The sequence below is a fragment of the Pleuronectes platessa genome, chromosome 6 (assembly GCF_947347685.1).
Source record: "Pleuronectes platessa chromosome 6, fPlePla1.1, whole genome shotgun sequence".
NCBI lineage: Eukaryota > Metazoa > Chordata > Actinopteri > Pleuronectiformes > Pleuronectidae > Pleuronectes > Pleuronectes platessa.
The window spans coordinates 26,197,860-26,214,731 of NC_070631.1; the positions used below are offsets into that span (position 1 = coordinate 26,197,860).

General features: G+C 44.4%; 1 long non-coding RNA gene and 5 other non-coding genes across 6 annotated transcripts; 3 read left to right on the plus strand and 3 right to left on the minus strand.

The window, feature by feature from the left end:
* The first annotated feature begins 1,942 nt into the window (after positions 1 to 1,942).
* trnaq-cug (transfer RNA glutamine (anticodon CUG)) lies at positions 1,943 to 2,014 on the plus strand. The gene has a single exon. It is a non-coding gene; the product is annotated as a tRNA-Gln (tRNA).
* A 214-nt stretch (positions 2,015 to 2,228) lies between these two features.
* Positions 2,229 to 2,311, minus strand: trnal-cag (transfer RNA leucine (anticodon CAG)). Its single transcript has one exon. It is a non-coding gene; the product is annotated as a tRNA-Leu (tRNA).
* Positions 2,312 to 3,075: 764 nt separating this feature from the next.
* trnaq-uug (transfer RNA glutamine (anticodon UUG)) lies at positions 3,076 to 3,147 on the minus strand. The gene has a single exon. It is a non-coding gene; the product is annotated as a tRNA-Gln (tRNA).
* A 2,355-nt stretch (positions 3,148 to 5,502) lies between these two features.
* trnaq-cug (transfer RNA glutamine (anticodon CUG)) lies at positions 5,503 to 5,574 on the plus strand. The gene has a single exon. It is a non-coding gene; the product is annotated as a tRNA-Gln (tRNA).
* Positions 5,575 to 7,364: 1,790 nt separating this feature from the next.
* LOC128441796 (uncharacterized) lies at positions 7,365 to 7,869 on the plus strand. Its single transcript, XR_008338766.1, has 3 exons — positions 7,365 to 7,459; positions 7,581 to 7,667; positions 7,765 to 7,869. It is a non-coding gene; the product is annotated as an uncharacterized LOC128441796 (long non-coding RNA).
* Positions 7,870 to 14,288: 6,419 nt separating this feature from the next.
* Positions 14,289 to 14,360, minus strand: trnaq-uug (transfer RNA glutamine (anticodon UUG)). Its single transcript has one exon. It is a non-coding gene; the product is annotated as a tRNA-Gln (tRNA).
* Positions 14,361 to 16,872: the final 2,512 nt, after the last annotated feature.

Here is a 16,872-nt window from a genome sequence, read left to right on the forward strand (position 1 = left end):
GGCCTCTCACAACGTGCCATTGCTGCTGAGGTTGGACGCAGTAAGACAGTCATTTTGCATATCTTAAAAGATCCTCAGGGTTATGGAACAAAAAAATCAAGCGGTAGACCCAAAAAAATCTCACCGGCGCTGAGCCGGAGGATCCGAATGGCTGTCCGTCAAGACACGGGACGATCCTCGTCCCAAATTAAGGCCATTACTGGTGCTGACTGCAGCCCATAACCATCAGACGGCATCTGCGAAGGAAGGGCTTCAAAAAAAAAAAACGTATTCAAAGTCTCCTTCAACGCCACAAAATTGCCCATTTAGACTTTGCAAGGGAGCACCAAACATGGGACATTCAAAGGTGGAAGAAAGTTTTATTCTCTGACGAGCAAAAATGTAACCTTGATGGTCCTGATGGCTTCCAACGTTACTGGCATGACAAGGAGATGCCACCTGAGATGTTTTCTACGCGGCACAGTGGAGGGGGCGCCATCATGATCTGGGGTGCTTTTTCCTTCAATGGAACAATGGAGCTCCAGGTTGTGCAGGGGCGTCAAACAGCAGCTGGCTATGTGGGGATGTTGCAGCGGGCATCCCTCATGACTGAGGGCCCTCGTCTGTGTGGTAACGACTGGGTTTTTCAGCAGGACAACACTCCAATTCACAATGCTCGTCTGACCAAGACTTTTTTCCAGGAGAATAACATCAGTCTTTTGGACCATCCTGCGTGTTCCCCTGATCTTAATCCAATTGAGAACATTTGGGGATGGATGGCAAGGGAAGTTTACAAAAATGGACTTCAGTTCCAGACAGTGGATGCCCTTCCTGAAGCCATCTTCACCACTTGGCGCAACATTCGCACTAGCCTTTTGGAAACACTTGCATCAAGCATGCCAAAACGAATTTTTGAAGTGATCAACAATAATGGTGGAGCTACTCATTACTGAGTCAGTTTTTGACACTTTAATTTCTGTTTTAGGATTTTTTCTTTTTTTTTTGAACTGTGGTCTTAAACTTTTGATCAGCTGATGAACAGCCTACTTCAGTTAAATTGTTGTTTTCAATAAATTGCCTGCTCACAACTTTTGGGCTCTTGTTCCCATTTCTTCTTTTTGCATTTTGAAACTCTACTTAGAACCTTCCTAAGATTCAACAGTGCAAAATGCAAATTCATGCAATTTTTTAACTGGTCTTAAGATTTTGATCAGGAGTGTATTACAGACCAGGTATCCTTTTACCGTGCTGCTGCATGTCCTCCAGAATCTAAAGAAAGACTCAACAGAAACGGTCTGCCCTTGACCACCTACATGAGTTATATCAAAAGTAAGCAGGAGACAAGTACATAGACCTAATGGAAATGAATACAAGCACTAGGGGACAAGTTGAGCTGTTTGTTAAACTCCTGAAGTTGGCAGACGACACAACGGTCATCGGCCTCATCAGGGACGGTGATGAGTCTGCGTACAGACGGGAGGTGAAACAGCTGGCCTTTTGGTGTAGTGAGAACCACCTGAAGCTGAACAAGCTCAAAACTGTGGAGATGATAGTGGACTTTAGGAGGAGCCCGTCAACACTGCTGCCAGTCACTATACTCAACAGCACAATGTGACTGCTGTGGAGACCTTCCGATTTTTGGGATCCACAATCTCCCACGACCTAAAGTGGGCCTCCAACATTGACACCATCACCAAAAAGGCCCAGCAGAGTATGCACTTCCTGGACCAGATCAGGAAATTCAACCTGCCTCAGGAGCTGTTGATCCAGTTCTACACTGCTATCATCCAGGCTGTTCTCTGCGCGCGCATGCATCGCTTTCTGCTTTGGATCGGCCACCAAACAGGTTCTGACCAAATCAGGATGTCAAGTCATTAAATCTTGCTATCAAACACAAGATCAAGCTCTTGTATAAAGTCAGGAAAAAATGCTTGACAACATTGGTGTTAATGAGATGAGTAGTGGTTCCATGGTGTAATGGTCAGCACTCTGGACTCTGAATCCAGCGATCCGAGTTCAAATCTCGGTGGGACCTGATTTTGAGAGAGACCCACAGTTGTCAAGTCCCTCGGCACTTGATGACTCTGTTCAGCAAAGACGTGACTTATTACCCATTAATAGATGACCTTTGATTTAGTTCAAATTTAGGCTCTCAAGGTTTTTCGCCATCTTCCCTGATGTGGAGAAACATGTCATTGTTTTTGGAGATCCTGCCCATTACGTTGGCTCTGCCCAAATTAAAAGCACAATGTCAGAAGTGGGATTCGAACCCACGCCTCCAGAGGAGACTGCGACCTGAACGCAGCGCCTTAGACCGCTCGGCCATCCTGACCATGTTTTATCAAAAGGCTATCGATTTCTTCAGATTTTAACCAGGTGTTGAAGCGCGCTATGTTTGCTTACCGTCGCCTGAACACTTGGAAAAACTACTCAAGGCTTCAAGATGCACGGAACTTTGCATAATCTCCTGACATTCTCCGGAAGGGGCTCTACGTGAGAACACAAATGCCAACTCAGAGGCTCTGGACTTTCTACTGTGTCTCTCCTGCCTGCGCCCCCCCCCCCCCCCGAGTAAAAACTCCAGATTATGTCCGATCGAGCCTATGTGAGAAAAAAGTAGGGGATTAACTGGAAGATAAACCGCAAGTGAGTGGTTGTGGTTTAAATGTTTCTAAAACATGACAGAGACGCAAAACTTAAAAAAACTAAAAGAACGAAAAACAGTTCAGGACGAATTCGCGTAGACCACACAGTCGAAGAGCTCAACAAGAATCGAGAGCTTTTCTTTTTTTTTTTGCTCCATAGGATCCTCTAAGAACTGTGATGTCATGTTTCGAAGGAATTGATTGGTCAGAGGGCGGTGCTTTTATACTGGTTGATCGTTCATCTCCAATTCAACCGGCTCAAGGGCAGGTCAGCCGTTCAGCATAAGTTACTATTGTGATTTCCCTTGTTAAGAAGTGAATGAGTTCTGTAGGAGGAGAAACCCCTAATTTAACAGGAATTAAAGCTGATCAGCGCAAATGCTGCTTCATAGTACAGGACAGAGAGCTTCTGCCAGATGTTCATCCTCCATATTTCATGAGAACTAACTTGAGGTTCAACCGAGACTTGAACTCAGATCACTGGATTCAAAGTCCAGAGTGCTGACCATTACACCATTGAACCACGACATCGAGCAATCGAATCATTAACGGGACCAGCTCAGGATTGCTGCAGACACATACACTCCTGATCAAAATCTTAAGACCAGTTAAAAAATTGCATGAATTTGCATTTTGCACTGTTGGATCTTAGGAAGGTTCTAAGTAGAGCTTCAAAATGCAAAAAGAAGAAATGGGAACAAGAGACCAAAAGTTGTGAGCAGGCAATTTATTGAAAACAACAATTTAACTCAAATAGGCTGTTCATCAGCTGATCAAAAGTTTAAGACCACAGCCTTTAAAAGCCAAAATCTGTGCAAAAATTTGGATTCCATGTCCTTTCCTGTCAAGTAATCACACTGTGAAGATCTCTTGATGGCAAAGGCAAAAAAGCTCACCGTCTTTGAACGTGGTAGGATTGTTGAACTGCATAAACAAGGCCACTCACAACGTGCCATCGCTGCTGAGGTTGGACGCAGTAAGACAGTCATTTTGCATATCTTAAAAGATCCTCAGGGTTATGGAACAAAAAAATCAAGCGGTAGACCCAAAAAAATCTCACCGGCGCTGAGCCGCAGGATCCGAATGGCTGTCCGTCAAGACACGGGACGATCCTCGTCCCAAATTAAGACCATTACTGGTGCTGACTGCAGCCCATAACCATCAGACGGCATCTGCGAAGGAAGGGCTTCAAAAAAAAAAAACGTATTCAAAGTCTCCTTCAACGCCACAAAATTGCCCATTTAGACTTTGCAAGGGAGCACCAAACATGGGACATTCAAAGGTGGAAGAAAGTTTTATTCTCTGACGAGCAAAAATGTAACCTTGATGGTCCTGATGGCTTCCAACGTTACTGGCATGACAAGGAGATGCCACCTGAGATGTTTTCTACGCGGCACAGTGGAGGGGGCGCCATCATGATCTGGGGTGCTTTTTTCTTCAATGGAACAATGGAGCTCCAGGTTGTGCAGGGGCGTCAAACAGCAGCTGGCTATGTGGGGATGTTGCAGCGGGCATCCCTCATGACTGAGGGCCCTCGTCTGTGTGGTAACGACTGGGTTTTTCAGCAGGACAACACTCCAATTCACAATGCTCGTCTGACCAAGACTTTTTTCCAGGAGAATAACATCAGTCTTTTGGACCATCCTGCGTGTTCCCCTGATCTTAATCCAATTGAGAACATTTGGGGATGGATGGCAAGGGAAGTTTACAAAAATGGACTTCAGTTCCAGACAGTGGATGCCCTTCCTGAAGCCATCTTCACCACTTGGCGCAACATTCGCACTAGCCTTTTGGAAACACTTGCATCAAGCATGCCAAAACGAATTTTTGAAGTGATCAACAATAATGGTGGAGCTGCTCATTACTGAGTCAGTTTTTGACACTTTAATTTCTGTTTTAGGATTTTTTCTTTTTTTTTTGAACTGTGGTCTTAAACTTTTGATCAGCTGATGAACAGCCTACTTCAGTTAAATTGTTGTTTTCAATAAATTGCCTGCTCACAACTTTTGGGCTCTTGTTCCCATTTCTTCTTTTTGCATTTTGAAACTCTACTTAGAACCTTCCTAAGATTCAACAGTGCAAAATGCAAATTCATGCAATTTTTTAACTGGTCTTAAGATTTTGATCAGGAGTGTATTACAGACCAGGTATCCTTTTACCGTGCTGCTGCATGTCCTCCAGAATCTAAAGAAAGACTCAAAAGAAACGGTCTGCCCTTGACCACCTACATGAGTTATATCAAAAGTAAGCAGGAGACAAGTACATAGACCTAATGGAAATGAATACAAGCACTAGGGGACAAGTTGAGCTGTTTGTTAAACTCCTGAAGTTGGCAGACGACACAACGGTCATCGGCCTCATCAGGGACGGTGATGAGTCTGCGTACAGACGGGAGGTGAAACAGCTGGCCTTTTGGTGTAGTGAGAACCACCTGAAGCTGAACAAGCTCAAAACTGTGGAGATGATAGTGGACTTTAGGAGGAGCCCGTCAACACTGCTGCCAGTCACTATACTCAACAGCACAATGTGACTGCTGTGGAGACCTTCCGATTTTTGGGATCCACAATCTCCCACGACCTAAAGTGGGCCTCCAACATTGACACCATCACCAAAAAGGCCCAGCAGAGTATGCACTTCCTGGACCAGATCAGGAAATTCAACCTGCCTCAGGAGCTGTTGATCCAGTTCTACACTGCTATCATCCAGGCTGTTCTCTGCGCGCGCATGCATCGCTTTCTGCTTTGGATCGGCCACCAAACAGGTTCTGACCAAATCAGGATGTCAAGTCATTAAATCTTGCTATCAAACACAAGATCAAGCTCTTGTATAAAGTCAGGAAAAAATGCTTGACAACATTGGTGTTAATGAGATGAGTAGTGGTTCCATGGTGTAATGGTCAGCACTCTGGACTCTGAATCCAGCGATCCGAGTTCAAATCTCGGTGGGACCTGATTTTGAGAGAGACCCACAGTTGTCAAGTCCCTCGGCACTTGATGACTCTGTTCAGCAAAGACGTGACTTATTACCCATTAATAGATGACCTTTGATTTAGTTCAAATTTAGGCTCTCAAGGTTTTTCGCCATCTTCCCTGATGTGGAGAAACATGTCATTGTTTTTGGAGATCCTGCCCATTACGTTGGCTCTGCCCAAATTAAAAGCACAATGTCAGAAGTGGGATTCGAACCCACGCCTCCAGAGGAGACTGCGACCTGAACGCCAGCAGCCGTCGGATCGTCCGGGGAAATGTATGAAATGTTGAGGAAGATCTGACCTGACAGCCAATCAGGTCGGCGTCCTCAACATTCAGCGGCCAATCGCAGCGGCGAAATGTTCCCTTCGCTCGAACATTTCAAACATTTGACCAATCACAAGGCTTAAATGTTGAAATGTTTGAGACAGCTGATGTGGGCGCGGATGCCTCCGGGAGGGGGCAAGCAGGGGGCGGTCCCAGAGGAGCGGGCGACCTGAGGGGACCCGCGCCGGAGTTTACGCTACGCTAGCTTGAGCACGGTCCGACGCTAAAGCTAAGTCATTCATTCGAAACTACTAAGTTACACTTCAAAATGGTAAGAATTTACACATCGAATAGAGTTGCATGACTTGCCCTTAAGTAAAGCAGTTCTTCCACCTGTCTTGTTAAGTTGTCATATCCACGTATTTAGCTAAATGCGTTAAAATAAACTCTGTTATCTGACGGCGATTTCGCCGGTTGTCATGGACGGATATTTGTTAATGTTATTTATTTAAGTTGGCTCTAGGGTTAACGTAGTAACATAGAAATAATTTCCCCTGTTGTCATGTTGTCATTGACGTTATTTTCGTTTTCCACGTTATAAACTGGCTTTCTTTTTCTTGTGTCGACCGAGGGGTGGGGGTGGGGTGGTTAATCTGGGGTTTGGGGAGTTACAGTATGAATACAGTTTGCTCTCAGCACTTACACATTTAATACAGGGGTATGACATAACTATACATATAAGAGTAATTCCTCCTGTCACCTAATGTTGTCATATACGTGTATTTAGTTTTCTTACAAACACTTTCACCGTTTTTTCTCTTTTTATTCTCTGCCATTGTTGCTATTGTAATAGGATATATATATATGTATATGTCATGTTCTCATAAACATGTATTTAGCTACCTTCTATAACATGCTTTAGTTTTCATCTGTCATAATACCCTTATGCCACATCTGAGTTTTCCATAGGATTATTACAATATTACAAGACTGATGGTCTGGCTTTTTCATGTACTTACAATTTAAAATGTATTTTAAAAGTTCATGCATTTCTGTCACCAAAGGCAACATCTTGGAGTATGACATAACTACACATATAAGAGTAATTCCTCCTGTCACCTAATGTTGTCATATACGTGTATTTAGTTTTCTTACAAACACTTTCACCATTATTTCACCTTTTATCTGCTGCCATTGTTTGCTATTGTAATAAGATATATATATATATATATATATATATATATATATATATATGTATATGTCATGTTCTCATAAACATGTAATTAGCTACTTTCTATAACATGCTTTAGTTTTCATCTGTCATAATACCCTTATGCCACAACTGAGTTTTTCATAGGATTATTACAATATTACAAGACTGATGGTCTGGCTTTTTCATGTACTTACAATTTAAAATGTACTTTAAAAGTTCATGCATTTCTGTCACCAAAGGCAACATCTTCGAAATCACATAAGGGAATGGCAGACTCAGAGTGGATGTCACGGCTGAGGAAGTTTGCCAACACTGGGTCCTGGCCTGCAGGGGAGGGAAACAGGCCAGCTCCCAGGCAGAAGAAGTGGTACCAGCTTTATCAAATGGTATATGTACATAAATTACCCTAATTTGCATGGTTATATACTATCACAATGAATGTTATACATAAAAAGCAGTAACTTAAGTTGTATGTACTTAATTAAAATGTACATCTATTATTTTTAGATTGAGAAATGTCCAAAGATGGGACATTCACATCAGTCTTTGTTTGGTCATGTGAGACATTGTACATGTGGATTCCACACTCAGAAGGTAATCCTTTTCAATATAAGTAATATATATATACATATATATATATATATGTATATATATATACACAACACTAATGTATGTACTCATGACACAACAGCCAACCACAGCAAGTACTACCCAGGGTCCCACAGGGCAACAGGCAGTAGCAGTGGCTCCTGTCCTTCCAGGCACAGTGGAGCGACAGGCAGTAGCAGTGGCTCCCACCCTTCCAGGCACAGTGGTGCAACAGGCAGTAGCAGTGGCTCCTGTCCTCCCAGGCACTGTGGGGCAGAAACAAAGTACAGCAGGCAGTGCAGTCCCAAAGCAGCGACCCCTGTTGAATTTGTCAATGGTATTCAGAGATTAATTAACATTCACTGAATGATTGTTTACAATATAACCCTCTCGTGACACAGCCTTTTGCTCTATTGCCTTTCAGTTTACAAAGCCTAGATTTGGTGGCTCCCACGTCACGGCTGCAAAGCCAAATCTTAGTGCTAGCAGGAGAGTAACACAGGTAAATAAAGATCAAATTGCACCTCTTTACATTGTGTTTTTAAGACAACTCACTTAGACTGAATGCTTTACAGACCCAAGCCACCAACCTCCCCACAACTTCTCCGGCCAGCATTGCTATCTTAGTAAGTATTTTAAGTATAGGTTTTCCCAAGACTATTAACAGTATTAAAAACCATTCAAGTCTAAAATAAAATTTGAAGCCTCAATATTATTGTTTCATGTAGCGCGGCTGTTTGAACTAATACCTTAAGTTTCGATTGTGTTGTCAATGTATCTTCCTTGCTGTGTATTTACAGGCTCCAGACCCTCAGACACATGCTCAGGCTTCGGTGCCTGTCCTCAGCACCACAGCAGTGTGTGCCTCTGTGTCAGTGAGTTATTTAACATTTCATTTCATACTGTTGAGCATAAGCAGCGTCTTTCATCATAATAAAATATGTTGATCCATTTTTTTGTTATTGCACAGACCGCTGACTCCAGGACAGAGACTGAAACACAGCTGCCCCGTTTGTGGTCAGAAGGCTTGCCTCCTGTGGACCATAAATGGATTGTGAAGTCTCTGTTCAAGATGGGGCCAAGAGGAAAACTAGTGCTTAAAGAGAATCTGAGGCTCTGGCACTTTCCATCACAGCCTAGTGGCCTTTACCATCAGGCTCCGGGTCCAGACCGCTTTTTTGCCCATCCACTTCTGGTCTGGATGCCTTACAAGCTGTGGAAGGTGAAGGTGGTCTGTCCAAACCTTGCCTGTGGAGGGCACCAGCTAACAGGAGCGGGTCTGCACAAGAGGGCACGCCGAGTCCTGGACGAGGACAGGATGTACAACATGGTGACAGAGACACTAACCTGCACCAAATGTAGATCCAGCCACGTGTCCTGGAGTCAGACTGTCCTCAAACAACTGTCCAAGGCACAGCAGAGACAATTCCGGGTCATCCTCACACAAAAGTGATTACCGTTAATTTACTCTGTTGCCTTTTCAAGTAGAAATGCAGTATATAAAATACAATTACTGATATATCTGTCTATGATCAAGGTTTGCATGTGACATCCGGGTGATCCGAAAACTGCGGGAGAGAAGCCTTGGTAACAGCCCAACGCAGCTTTTAAAGAAGCTGAAGGAGAACCACACAGAGGAGTGGATGAGTCGCGCATTGATGTACACCGACGAGTTTGTGGACTTCAGCGAGCGACCCGCACTGCTGCCCCTGTCGTTTCCCGAGGCTCCAGAGCCTGCTGTTGTGCCGAGCTGTAAGTGGCTCCTGTCTGTTTACTGCCAGGACATTTTGACGAGGGTGGATGACATCATGGCCAGGATTACCTCCACATGTGGCACAGTCCTCAAGATGGATTCCACCAGAAAGGTAAAATAATCTTTTTCTTTCAAATCTGCTGATTATATTAAGATTAATAAGTAATTGATTAGTCCCTCAATGGGGAAATTTAGAATGTTACAGCAGCAGAAAGAAATAAAAATAAGTAGCATGTAGTACTAGGGTGAGGGATATAAAGAAGGATATAGAAATATAGTACAGTGAATTTTGCACCGTTGAGAAGTGTTAAAATGACAGTCCATAGTGAGGGTGCATGTAGTTTTACTAGGAGCAGAGGTAGTTGTATAGCCTTATAGATATATTATTAACTACTGCCTGTATTTCTGAATCATGTTCACAGAGGTCCTCTACATTTTTTGTGCTTCAGATCACCAAGAAGCTCGCTGGAGCAGCCAAAGGGACAGCCCACTGGCTGACCTCTGTGGGTAATGAGTACGGTCAGGTACTCATCAGTGTCATGACCGCTCAGGAGGGAGCTGGCCTGGACTTGATGGCAGCGGGCTTGGTGAAGAGGTACCAGCTGGCTGGTGTGGATCCCCCTGTTGCATTATATGTGGACTGTGGCTGCTGCACCGAGGCAGGAGAGACCAAGCTGAAGGCCAGATTCAGTGGGTGGCCGGACATTATTGTAAGGCTTGATATCTGGCACTTCATGCACAGACTTGCCCTGGAATGCACAACAGATGCTCATCAGCTGTATCCAGGATTTATGTCTCGCCTTTCAGCGAGCATATTTGAGTGGGATGCAGCTGATTTAGCTTTGTTGCGAGAGGCAAAAAGGCAGCAGCTTCGGTCCCAGGGTCTGCCCTCCCTCACTGATGGCGACATAGACAAACAACTCTCCAGGGAGGAGATGGCTCTCCACTGTCGGAGGAGGACCCGTGGTGAGGAGACCACCATTCGCCTGCTGGAGGAGCTGCTTGGGTTGCTGATGGGCAGCAGAGGTAATGACTCCAGTGGTGTTCCCCTGTTTGACCGAGAGAGGATGGAGCACATCTGGCGTGTCCAGAGAAAGCACGTCAAATGCATCCAGGACCCACCAGGTGTTGCGCTATACATCAAGACAGGGGAGCTCACAAAGGGAGGTGTGCGGTTACCTGTATACAGATGTGCCAGAGGCTCTACATCACTCGAGTCATTTCATCTACACCTCAACCGCTTCATACCAGGTTTGTGTCTGTCAGACATTTAAGTTTATATGCTGAATAGTCCAAGAATATTTCATCGTTTGATATTTAATATGTATTTAATGTGTACTTTTAGGGACCAGTGCCAACAGTCTGAACTTTCAGATATATCTCCTGGAAGGGCTTCACCGATGGAACCACGACCGTGGGGTTGCTGCACTGTCCACTGGACCATCTTCTTTGCGCTGCTACTCGGGTGACCTGGTTCAGGGTCTCAACAACAACTATCAGAAGCTGTTTGGCAAGAAGGTGGTACCAGAGTTCTGTCCACCCTCACGGTACACTGGTAAGCATTTGTGATTACATTGGTAATTTACCTCCATTTTTAAACCCTTTTTTAACTGTATCAACTTTTGTAAACAATCTAATTTAATTCTGTTGTTTCAGGAGAGCTCATAGGGATGCAATATCTGTTCCGGCAGACTGGTCAGGCACTGCAGGATATGCACCCTGATTCAGAGGAGGCTGTAACCCTGATAGAACAGCATGACGTGGAGGACGACACGGAGCAAGACGAGGGCTTTGCTGACATATTTGAAGATCCCACTGTGTTGAACCTTGGGGTTCCTCAGGCTTCAGCCCCTCAGACTTCTGATCCCTCTGCCATTTCATCTAGTCTTCCGTCCCTGGTTACTGGCACATCCACCCTGGCTCCTGGCACATCCACCCTGCCACCTCGCTCATCATCTGTGGGTCTTTACACTGAAGCCTCTGGTTCATCCTCTGAAAATCAAGATGATATTCACGCTGAAGATGAAGACATGGTAAGTCTAGCTGTGTTCGTTTTAGAATATGTTTGTAGATATGAGCATGCTTCTTCACTATTTTTGATTACACATGTTAACATATTTTATCAATAAACAAACAAAGTATTGTGAGTGAAATTTTTACATCCTATAAACTGTTGAATCTTTTTTACAGGCTGTTGATGAACAAAATCTCCCCGGATACCAGCACGTGGACAGTCTTGCTGAGTATTTGGTGGAGCTTCGGGATCAGACGTCACTGTGTCTCAGCAACCAACAGGCGAGTAGGATAGTGTCACTTTGGGACAATCTGAATCCACGTGACAAGCAGCGGGTGGTTTATGCCGCACGACATCAGGAGAGACTTTTGAGTGGACGCTTCAGAACACCAAAGAAGCCCTCAAAAACCCCTGGTGTGGAGAGTACCACCCGCTGCATGTTAGGTGCGAGTAGCACACCTGCCCAGTGGCCTGACTGCTGCCGGTTGGTGGAAACCATCTTCATCAGACTGTGCAATATTCACCAAAGCCCGACAAAAAAGGGTAAGAAGGCTACTTCTCGGTGGTCCTTAATTTTGAGGGATTACCGCAAGATAAGGCAGCTTGTTGTCGGCAACTGCCGGGTGATGCAGGGTTCGGAAATTCAGCTGGTGGAGGTGAATCAGAGCACGCTCATCCAGTGGCATAATAACCGCCAGAGGAAACAGGAGCTCTCTGTGCTGCTCCAGGGCACTGCATTGCCTCCAGCCCTGGCAGAATCCGATGAGCCTCTTCAGGGGGCAAGAGTGCTCCCTGCTGCACCCACGCCGGCCCGGAACGAACATCAATACCGGCTGCCGCAGAGTACAGCAGGTCAGGCCAAACAGAGGCAGACGGGATCTGGTCAGCTCCCAGTCAACATAAGGCCAAAGGAACCAGTGAAGAGACAGTTATATGCCACCCCACCAGCCCCAGCACCAGGACCCATCATTACACCTCACATCTTCACACCATCCGGACTGGTTCAGGTGGTCTTTCCTTTGCCAGTAGGCAGCTTTCCTCAAACCAGTGCGCCTACCAGCACAGTGGAAGCTGGCCCCACCCCTAAAAGGCCATATAGGCGAACAGTGACCGGCAACACTTGCAAAAAGTGTGGCCAGTTCCGCACTTCTGTCACTGGACACAGCCAGTACCATGGAAAGGTGTATTGCCCTCAGTTTGAAGCCTTAACGAAAGACCAATGGTTGGAGGAAATGAGGAAAAATATGTAAATAGTTCATATTTGTAAATAATAGTTTTATTGTAAATAGTTTTTTTAAATGTTTGTACTTAATTCTGGGTACTACTGCGTTCGTCAGTTCCATATGCCCTGTTTTTATCTGTCTTTTCCAATGCCCTGTTTTTATCTGTCTTTTCCATATGCCCTGTTTTTATCTGTCTGTGTAAATTCAATGTTTCTATAATTCTTATTTCTATGAACACATAAAACTGGTTTACAGCAATATATGAGTGGGTGTTTTTAATGACAGTTAGCAGCACAACAACAACCTCAATAAGAATATTAATGGTGATTCTTATAATGATGAAGCACATTCAATAACAGAAACATGGTATGTGATTTACAAGTTGATATGGGACATGGTCTCTGATGTACAGTAGAAGAAATGTCCTAATGAATGACCGGAATGGAACGATCCTCCACTCCTGTCATGTGATGAGTCCTGTGGAGTGGGAGGTAGTGCAGGTAGGGGTTATTACACAAGGAACTTTTCTCCTAACAATATAATGTGTAGAAAAATAGGAGGAAATTCTTAATCTTATGAGGAATGAGCACGCACCTTTGCATTCCCGGAGTCCAGGGTTCGAGTCCCACTCAGGCAATGTCCAAAAACATCAAAAGTGTTATATTTGTGTCTAGGCAGCTAGAAATACATTTATCTAATAGAAATGTATACAAAACTTCACATCGCTCCTTTCCTTTTCCTTCTTTCCCTTTTTCCTCCCTTTTCTCCTCTTTTTTCTTCTTCCCCTTCCTTCCCCCTTCCTTCCCCTTTCTTCCCCTTCTTTGACGGACTATTGTTCCCCAGCTTGAACGCAGCGCCTTAGACCGCTCGGCCATCCTGACCATGTTTTATCAAAAGGCTATCGATTTCTTCAGATTTTAACCAGGTGTTGAAGCGCGCTATGTTTGCTTACCGTCGCCTGAACACTTGGAAAAACTACTCAAGGCTTCAAGATGCACGGAACTTTGCATAATCTCCTGACATTCTCCGGAAGGGGCTCTACGTGAGAACACAAATGCCAACTCAGAGGCTCTGGACTTTCTACTGTGTCTCTCCTGCCTGCGCCCCCCCGAGTAAAAACTCCAGATTATGTCCGATCGAGCCTATGTGAGAAAAAAGTAGGGGATTAACTGGAAGATAAACCGCAAGTGAGTGGTTGTGGTTTAAATGTTTCTAAAACATGACAGAGACGCAAAACTTAAAAAAACTAAAAGAACGAAAAACAGTTCAGGACGAATTCGCGTAGACCACACAGTCGAAGAGCTCAACAAGAATCGAGAGCTTTTCTTTTTTTTTTTGCTCCATAGGATCCTCTAAGAACTGTGATGTCATGTTTCGAAGGAATTGATTGGTCAGAGGGCGGTGCTTTTATACTGGTTGATCGTTCATCTCCAATTCAACCGGCTCAAGGGCAGGTCAGCCGTTCAGCATAAGTTACTATTGTGATTTCCCTTGTTAAGAAGTGAATGAGTTCTGTAGGAGGAGAAACCCCTAATTTAACAGGAATTAAAGCTGATCAGCGCAAATGCTGCTTCATAGTACAGGACAGAGAGCTTCTGCCAGATGTTCATCCTCCATATTTCATGAGAACTAACTTGAGGTTCAACCGAGACTTGAACTCGGATCACTGGATTCAAAGTCCAGAGTGCTGACCATTACACCATTGAACCACGACATCGAGCAATCGAATCATTAACGGGACCAGCTCAGGATTGCTGCAGACACATACACTCCTGATCAAAATCTTAAGACCAGTTAAAAAATTGCATGAATTTGCATTTTGCACTGTTGGATCTTAGGAAGGTTCTAAGTAGAGCTTCAAAATGCAAAAAGAAGAAATGGGAACAAGAGACCAAAAGTTGTGAGCAGGCAATTTATTGAAAACAACAATTTAACTCAAATAGGCTGTTCATCAGCTGATCAAAAGTTTAAGACCACAGCCTTTAAAAGCCAAAATCTGTGCAAAAATTTGGATTCCATGTCCTTTCCTGTCAAGTAATCACACTGTGAAGATCTCTTGATGGCAAAGGCAAAAAAGCTCACCGTCTTTGAACGTGGTAGGATTGTTGAACTGCATAAACAAGGCCTCTCACAACGTGCCATCGCTGCTGAGGTTGGACGCAGTAAGACAGTCATTTTGCATATCTTAAAAGATCCTCAGGGTTATGGAACAAAAAAATCAAGCGGTAGACCCAAAAAAATCTCACCGGCGCTGAGCCGGAGGATCCGAATGGCTGTCCGTCAAGACACGGGACGATCCTCGTCCCAAATTAAGGCCATTACTGGTGCTGACTGCAGCCCATAACCATCAGACGGCATCTGCGAAGGAAGGGCTTCAAAAAAAAAAAACGTATTCAAAGTCTCCTTCAACGCCACAAAATTGCCCATTTAGACTTTGCAAGGGAGCACCAAACATGGGACATTCAAAGGTGGAAGAAAGTTTTATTCTCTGACGAGCAAAAATGTAACCTTGATGGTCCTGATGGCTTCCAACGTTACTGGCATGACAAGGAGATGCCACCTGAGATGTTTTCTACGCGGCACAGTGGAGGGGGCGCCATCATGATCTGGGGTGCTTTTTCCTTCAATGGATCAATAGAGCTCCAGGTTGTGCAGGGGCGTCAAACAGCAGCTGGCTATGTGGGGATGTTGCAGCGGGCATCCCTCCTTGGGATCCACAATCTCCCACGACCTAAAGTGGGCCTCCAACATTGACACCATCACCAAAAAGGCCCAGCAGAGTATGCACTTCCTGGACCAGATCAGGAAATTCAACCTGCCTCAGGAGCTGTTGATCCAGTTCTACACTGCTATCATCCAGGCTGTTCTCTGCGCATGCATCGCTTTCTGCTTTGGATCGGCCACCAAACAGAATAGGAACAGACTACAAGGACAGTCAGGTCTGCAATGAAAAAATCATTGGTGCCAGCCTGCCCTCCAACCAGGACTTGTACATCTCCAGAGTCAGGAAAAGGGCAGGAAACATCATTGCAGACCTATCACACCCTGGACTTAACCAGGTCTAGCTCTTCCCCTCATGTAGGCGCTAGAGAGCACTGAAGGCCAAAACTACCAGTCACCAGAACAGCTTCTTTCCTCTGTCCATCACTCTGATGAACACTTAATCCATCATACAGTGTCGGGAACATCCGTGTGCAATAATTCGCTACCTTTATATTCTAAATTATATATTCATTACATGGTGTAATGGTCAGCACTCTGGACTCTGAATCCAAGTTCAAATTTCGTTGGGACCTGATTTTGAGAGAGACCAACAGTTGTCCAGTCCATCAGCACTTGATGACTCTGTTCAGAAAAGACGTGACTTAGTACCCATTAATAGATGACCTTTGATTGAGTTCAGTGATGTGTGTTGTGTTATGATTCAACTGGCCAAACCTTTGGGCAAACTGTTTTCATAAGTTTGAGTGACGTGTTCCTGCCTCGTGGGTTAGATCAGTCTGTGTTGAGTGCATTACTTTTGACTGAAGATCAACCTGGAACTATGAAATATAAATATTTATTGGTCAATAAATGAACAAGGTATTTGTAAGAGCCAAAACAGGTGTTACTAGATGAAAAAGTAATGAAAGGAAAAATCCCACAAGCTGTGATTTAAGGCCTGTTATGGTGGCTAATGCATGGCAAAGATAAAAAATAAAAACAATGTGACAAATATCGACTGAAGGACAGGGGGTCTGAACATGTTTATGCCATGCCATGCAGAACCTTTTGGATTGTCCTACCCTACAGGTGTTAGCAGTCTTTTACTTAATACAGTGCCAATAAATCAAATCAGGAATTTAGAGGAGAATCAGCACTTTGTTAAAACCGTGCAGGGGGGCGGTGTGGCCTAGGGGGTAGAGTGGGCGTTCTCCAACATGAAGGTTGCCGATTCAATCCCCACTCTTCCCCATCTGCATAACGAAGTGTCCTTGGCAAGATACTGAACCCCTAAATGGCCCCTCATAAATGTTGAGTGTACTAAAAATGTAAGTCGCTTTGGACAAAAGCGCCAGCTAAATGACATGTAATATAATGTACTTTATCAGACAGCAATACACGGTTCATTGGTGTGAGTTCTCACAGACAGTAAACATGATGACAACTATTTGACAACATGAACAACCTGTAAAACTACATTGTCACTAGTGACAGTGTGATTTCACCAGGCTCACTTGT